Raw genomic sequence first — 7,872 nt, forward strand, 5'->3', positions numbered from 1 at the left:
GTATTGCATAAACAAAAGAGCATGAAACTTCTAATGACTGAAACATCCAGGTACCGAATTACAGAAACTTTGTCAATTCAGTCATATAAGCATGCGAACAATATATATGTTAAAAAAAGCATGGAAGGAGGGTTATGACTGAAACTTCAGAAGCTGTTAACAAAGGGCTTTCTCAACAAAAATAGGGCTGAAACATTAAATAAAGGATTGAAACAGTGGAAGAGGAACATGTGAAAGAGGAGGAATACGCTTTAAGACATTGGAAGCGTAAACCACCAGCCCCCAAGTACGCTTTGCTTCACGCTATTCTGTTGATCGGGAGGGGTGTGGCGTACCGCAAAACGGACGAAACGGACCTCCTACGGTCGAAACGGGAGTCCTTTTCATCGGGAGGGGTGTGGCGTACCGCAAAACGAGACTCCACGGGATACTGGTCATCTCCACCGTCGACCTCCTCTAGCCTCCACGGGCTCCTGTTCATCCAGCCTCCACCGGCTACTATTCAACCACCCCTCCACGGGCACCCCTCCACCGTCTACTGTTCATCCAGCCCTCCACACCATGGGGTCCTGTTCAACCACCCCTCCACCGTCTACTGTTCATCCAGCCCTCCACCACACCACGGGGTCCTGTTCATCCAGAGGCAACGCCACCGCTCACTGTTCATCCAAACCCCCCCGCAACGCTCACTGTTCATCCCAGAGGCAGCATCGATCGGCTTCAGTTAGCAGCAGTAGCAAAGGAATCGCTCGATCGGGTTCAGTTAACAGCCATCGATCAATCGCTCGGGTTCAGTAACGCGTAGCCTGCAGTGCAATCGCTCGGGTTCAGTTAGAGCCCAACGCCTCGCTCGGGTTCAGTTAGAGCCAACGCCTCGCACACACGCGCGTACGTGTATGAGAGAAACGCACATCGCTCGGCCTCCGACCTCCCACCGTAACCGGGAACTCCCCGAAATTTTCCTCGCCTTCGCTTCTACCACGTTTTTTTCCATCATGGACGACCCAAAGAATGTCATGCAGCTGCGTCTCCGGCCCGCCCAGGACGCAAAGCCCATTTTCTGTCATGATTTTTTGTCATAGAAGTAGGAGCCCACCACATCTATGATGATACTGGGTTTTGTCATAATTATCGTCATAGAAGTGTCATATGTATGACAGAAAAAAATTTCGTTCGGCCCGAAATGTCACGGATGTGTCTTTTTTTGTAGTGGGAAGACCCGCAGTATGGAATGACAACAGTGGATCTCAACAATCTTGCGTATGCAGACGAACCATTCGTCCTAGCTAATGATGTGGCATAGGTTTTCTATCTGAAGGATATGTCTACCAAGCCGAGAAAAAGAAAAGATAAGGAAGCGAATGCATCATACGATGAGCCAAAGCGCCACATAGTTCTTTCTGGGAAGAGAAACATCGTGGGAGTGGATGACAAGACAGACATGTCAGAAGATTATGTATGACAGAAAAAAAATTCGTTCAGCCCAAAATGTCACGGATGTGTCTTTTTTTTGTAGTGTCGATAAGGCACTCTATGGCCTTAAACAAGCCCCACGTACGTGGTATGACCACCTTACCGAGTTGTTGCAAGATCGTGGATTTGAAGTTGGGCAAATCGATCCCACTCTTTTTACTAAGAAGGTTAAAGGGGAGTTGTTTGTGTGCCAACTATATGTTGATGATATTATCTTTGGTTCCCCTAACAAAGCTTTCAATGAGGAATTCGCCGCTCTCATGACCTCAAAGTTCAAGATGTCTTCCATGGGAGAGTTGAAGTTCTTTCTCGGGTTCGAAGTTAAGCAAAGAAGAGAAGGAACCTTCATCAACCAAGCCAAATACACTCAAGACATGCTAAAGAGATTCAAGCTAAGTGATGTCAAGCCGGCTTCCACCCCAATGCCCACCAAGTGCCAACTTGACATTGATCCCAATGGTAAAGCGGTGGATCAAAAGGTATATCGCTCCATGATTGGCTCCTTGCTTTACCTTTGTGCATCTAGACCGGATATCATGTTGAGTGTGGGAATTTGTGCACGGTTTCAAGCCGCACCTAAGGAAAGCCACCTTGTGGCGGTCAAGCGAATCTTTCGATATTTGGCTCATACCCCAAACTTTGGCCTTTGGTACCCAAGAGGAGCAGACTTCAAGCTTGTAGGTTATTCGGACTCAGATTGGGCGGGAGACAAAGTGGATAGGAAGTCCACTTCTGGATGGTGCCAATTCCTTGGTTGCTCTTTGGTTAGTTGGTCTTCTAAGAAGCAAAGTTGTGTGTCTCTCTCGTCCACCGAAGCGGAGTATGTGGCGGCCGGTAGTTGTTGTGCACAACTCCTATGGATGAGGCAAACTTTAAAGGATTACGGTGTCATTTGTGACAAAGTGCCTCTTTGGTGTCACAATGAAAGTGCCATCAAGATTTCTCTCAACCCGGTGCAACACTTCAAGACAAAGCATATTGAGATTCGGTATCACTTCATCCGGGATCACATTAGGTGAGGGGAGATCGAGCTCAACTACGTCAACACTCATGATAATCTTGCAGATATTTTCACGAAGCCCTTGGATGAAGCAAGATTTCGTGAGTTAAGGCATGAGCTAAATATCATTGATTCGAGCAATGTGACTTGAACCCTTGCACACCCCACCATACTCAACTTGATGTCTAGTTTAGATGTAGGCACGGACATAGGGGGAGTGTTGTTCTCTCAATGAATACTCCCTCCCCCATTATGCATAAATTAATCAACTCTTTCACATTAGCCATTTTTGATGGTACTTGTGCTTCAAAGACAAGTTTTGGTCATGGGCCCAAGGATAATTCTTCGCGGTGCCATACCAATTGACTCAAACATAGGTGGCTCCGGCCACCGCCCTCTTCTTGGAGAGGTTGTGTCTCGTGTTTGTTCCTTGGTGCCTCTTGTCTCTCTTTCTTCGTGCCGAGCTTGTGCTTGTGGTGTCTCGTTTGTTAGCTCGTTGGTGTGTTCGTTCGCTTGAAGGTTCCTTGCAAAGACCCCTTTTTCCTTTTGTTTGAAACTGCATTTTCTTGGGTTCACGGTACTACCGTGGCCTTCCACGGTACTACCGCAAGGACACGGTACTACCGCAACCAGCACGGCAGTAATTTTTTACTACCGCTGGTGGAGCAGTACTATCGCCCACGACGCGGTACTTCCGCCCGAGCGGTACTACCGCGATGACGCACGGTACTACCGCGTAGTAGCGAGCGCGTGGGGGTTAAGAGCGGGCAGAGGGAGTTCCAACTCCCCCATACACATTCACTCTTCCTCCCCACGCCGCCTCTCTCTCTCTCTCCTGCCCAAGAACGGCGCCGGAGGCCCTCGCCGGATCTCCGTCTCCGGCCACTCTCCTCGGATTCCGACCGGTTGGATCGTTCCCCACCACTTCCTCTTGCCATGGAACAAGGTTTCTCCCCAAATCCCTCTCTCTTTGGTTCGTTCGTTTTCCTCTAGGTTTTTGGGGAGATGCATGTTGTTCTTGAGATTTTAGGCTAAATCTTTGCAAGAGTAGGATGTAGGAGAGTAGTGATGCGTAGAGATTGTACTTGCTATGTTGCCCCGTGATGGATTTGATCAACCGTAGTACCGCGTTGAGGTCACGGATGTTCACAGATCTAGTTGTAGTTTCGAATCTGTATCCGTGCAGTACTACCGCATCTCCGGTGCGGTACTACCGCTCGTCCGGTACTACCGCTCCTCAGGGGTGGTACTACCGCGCGTGGCACGGCACTAAAATCTTACTGCCGCCCCTAGACACGGTACTACCGTGCCTCCCCGGCACGGTACTACCGTGACTAGGAGCATCACTAAAATTTTAGTACCGCGCATCATTGCAGTACTACCGTGGTCTCAAATCCCTCTTATGGCAATTATCACGTGCTATTTCTACCTGTTTCACTTGCTTTGCTGTGGTCTTTGCATTGACCCCTCTCGCTTTTCGTGCGTGTTTTGTGTTTCGTGTCTTAGGTGGTGGCTCCGGTGCTTCTGCTCGCCGTTCCAATCCCAGTCGTGACACTAGCTCCAAGCGTCTGCGCAACCAAGACGATGCTCCAAAGGGCTCCAGTGCCCCCAAGCGCAATGTCAAGACCACTGCTAGCAAGTACAAGGAACCCACAAAGGGCATGGACGAGATACTCCTTGCTGAGTTTATCCCTCGAAGGCAGATCAACCCGTATGTGAATCCTCGCGCTAACTTCAGCGGGAATGACTTGTTTTGGAGCAAGCAACAGAATCTCATTTATCTGGATGTGATCAAGGCCAAGCATAACATCTATGTGGATGTCCACTGGATTGACATGCATCACATGAGGCAGGACAAGCACCGTGCATACTTTGGTGAGGCTCTAGACCTGGTGGAGTAGTTTGGCATTGAGCATGTGATCTCTTTCCACCTGGACTATGACCTTGAGATCATTGGACAGTTCTTTGCTTAGGTTCACTTTCACATTGGGGAGGAACGAAAGTTGACCTGGATGACCAATGGACGTCAGTTGTCTGCTACCTGGAAGGACTTCATGGATTTGCTCCATGTACCTGATGAGGGGCTCGACACGCCCGTTGGTGTTCGCCCTCATGCCAACCCCGAGCCAGCTAGCAACAACAAGCTTCAGCCGTTTTATGTTGAGAAGTTGCTTCCTAGTGGCAAGAAGTCGTGGGTGCTGAACTCCTTTATGGACATCATGTATCGCATCTTCCGCAACTCCCTCTTTCCTCGCATTGGTGACAAGGACAAGGTGCATGCCTATCTGGTGGATATGATGCTTCTGTGTGAGGATGCGCGTGTGTCTCAGTCTCAACCACTTGATGTCTCACATATCATGTGGTGTGAGCTTCGGTTCGCGGTGTTCAACCGCAAGGTACCCATCCATGGACCGTACCTTTTTCTGTTGATCTCAAAGACTTGGGAGAAGCTGTTTTCCGGTGATGAGTTCCTTGCTCCCGACAGGATTCGTCATGAGCCCATCAGGCTCCGTGTCAAGCCCCAGTGGGCCAACACTACCACTCGCGCTAAGGCTGAGGCTGCTAAGATGGCTGTTGATGGGGAGGAGAGTGAGGCGGAGGATACAGATGAGGACCGCGCTGCTGGGTATGGCTCTCGCTCCTCTGAGCCCTCGTGGGCCAAGAAGCTGAAGGACAAGATGAAGACCCTGTTCTGCATGCAGGCAAAGGGGCAGTACATGACTCACGTTGCCTCCAAGGAGAGTCGCCGCCGCGACAAGAAGATCATGAGGGTATTTGGAGAGGAAGTTTCTGGCGGTTTTGAGGAGATCATCACTCCAGAGGCCGAGTGGATGGCAAAACAAGGCTTCAAGTGGACTGATTCTGAGGAGGACAACGAGGAGACCATCCCCACTGCTGAGTCAGACGAGGAGCGTGCGAGTGATTACTCCGCTTGAGCCACCACGTGTGTTCTAGGTGTCCTCTCTGCGTTTTTGGCGTCTCGATGCCAAAGGGGGAGAGAGTGTAGGGATTTGCGAGTCGTGTGTTTTGCACTAGTAGAAAAGGGGGTTTTTGTCCCGGTTGGTAAGGGCCTTTAGTCCCGGTTTTTGAACCGGGACTAAAGGGTCGTTACTAATGCCTCCCCCCTTTAGTCCTGGTTCTTACACGAACCAGGACTAAAGGCCGTCCACGTGGACGCAGCCTGGAGCTCCACCTTTAGTCCCGGTTGGTGCTACCAACCGGGACTAAAGGAAATTTTATGATATTTTTTTTTGATTTTTTTTAATTTTTTTTATTTTCAAATTTCTGAATTATTTTAACCTCTAATCTCTAATCACCACCCCTCATCACTGCTCAATTTATCCTCTAATCTCTAATCTCTAATCACCCCTCATCATTCCAAATCATCTAACTTCCCGGACGGTCACCCATCCTCTCACTACTCCAGCCTGAGCACGCTTAACTTCCGGGTTCTATTCTCCCTCGTTTCCAAGTCTGCACTTGTTGTTTTCCTGACAATAGTAAGATGTCAATTCTATTAACCCTCAGAAATTTAGCTTGAGCATGAAGTGACACATTTCACTGTTTGAGTTTGAAACTATTGTTTTAAAAAACAATAATTATTTAGTAACACTAATATTTCTGGAATAATTAGTTTGACCATTGTTTGACCACTGTTTGACCACAGTTTGACCAGATTTGACCAAAATTCAAAAAAACTGAAATAATTATTTAGTAACACTAATATTCTAGAATAATTAGTTTGACCGTTGTTTGACCACAGTTTGACCACAATTTGAAATTTTTTGAATTTTTTTGCCTCTCCAGATCTTAAAAGCCCCGTATCTTTTTTTCTGTTAGTTTTTGACGATTTTGAAACTGATTAACGGGGTTCCCCCGATTAAATTCGGGCTTAACTTTTCGAGTAGATGATTTTTCATATAAAAAACTTTTTCATCCGAGTTCGTATGCAAAAGTTATGCCCATTTTAAGAAATTCCAGAGAGATTTTGCAAATAAAGTCGAAATTCATATTTGTTAATTTTCCCAACAACTAGACCACATATCACATGGGAAACTTATTTTATTTTATTTTATTGACATTTTCATCATTTTCTTTTGTTTTTTCTAAAACTGAAAAGGCGGTCCACGGGGGGGGGGGGATAGAGTTTGATGGGCCCTTTAATAGCAAAAAGAATTTTCATAAAGAATGTTTTTGTTAGACATTTTAATAGCAAAAAGCATTATCATAAAGATTTTTTTGTTAGAAAGTAAAATAACAAAATCTGTTTTTGAATAGAATCATAAAACCCAGTAATAACAAAATCAAAGAATTCAAATTTGAAACTAATGGCACTAACAGAAAGTTTATAATTTTTGTGACCTAAATGCAAAAAGAATTAAAAAATAAAATTTAATAAAATAAATAAAAATAGCAACAGTAAGTATTTTGTTGTAAGTAGAAAAAAAATAAAATAAATAAAGCAACAAAGAAAAAAAGTGCCATCTACTGGGCCACCACGGCCTGAATACGACTAGAAACCCAACCATGGGCCAGGATTCAGGCCCGCAGGTGGCCCAGTAGGCCCACAGGCACACAGTGTACGGTTAGGCCCGAAAGCCTGTAATTGAGAAGAGCTCGAGAGGGTGGGCGCAGCAGCGCTTATAAACCACTCTCGAGCTCTCTCAACTAGCGAGGTGGGACTAAACTTTGGCCGCGACGCGGGCAACACATGTCCTTTGGTCCCGGTTGGTGCCACCAACCGGTACTAATGGGCATCGCACCCTTTAGTCCCGGTTCGTGGCACCAACCGGGACTAAAGGGCCCAGGTGAACCGGGACTAATGCCTTAGCCGCACGAACCGGGACCAATGCTCACATTAGTCCTGGTTCGTGACTGAACCGGGACTAATGTGAATATTGCCCTGTGACGAAAGCCCTGTTTTGTACTAGTGTTGCTTTGCTTGCGCTTGTTCCGTTGAACCTTGTTTGCTTTGGTTTGGTTTGTGCTTGTGAGACTTTTCTATCATATGGTGTAAGACATATATATGCTCTATATCGTACCCTATTGAGCTTATTATCTTGTGATACTTATATTATGCTCTTGTCTACTATCTTGTTTAGTGTTTTCCTTATTGTTGCAAGATATGCCTTGTCTCTAAAATATAGGGGGAGTGTTGATCCTAGTTTGTGTGCCGTGCAGTCCAAAGCACTTATCTAGATTGCACACATCTAGGGGGAGCTCGTCTATATTTTAGAGATGTGGGGTTTGCTTATGCTCTATATTATTTCCCTTTGTGCAAACCCCGTATTGTCATCAATCCACCAAAAAGGGGGAGATTGTAAGGGCATATTTATCCCTAAAGTGTTTGGTGATTGATAATGCTTTTGCGGACTAATCGTGTGCCTTGAGTATTTCAG

Source organism: Triticum aestivum, chromosome 6D, assembly GCF_018294505.1.
Source record: "Triticum aestivum cultivar Chinese Spring chromosome 6D, IWGSC CS RefSeq v2.1, whole genome shotgun sequence".
Lineage (NCBI taxonomy): Eukaryota > Viridiplantae > Streptophyta > Magnoliopsida > Poales > Poaceae > Triticum > Triticum aestivum.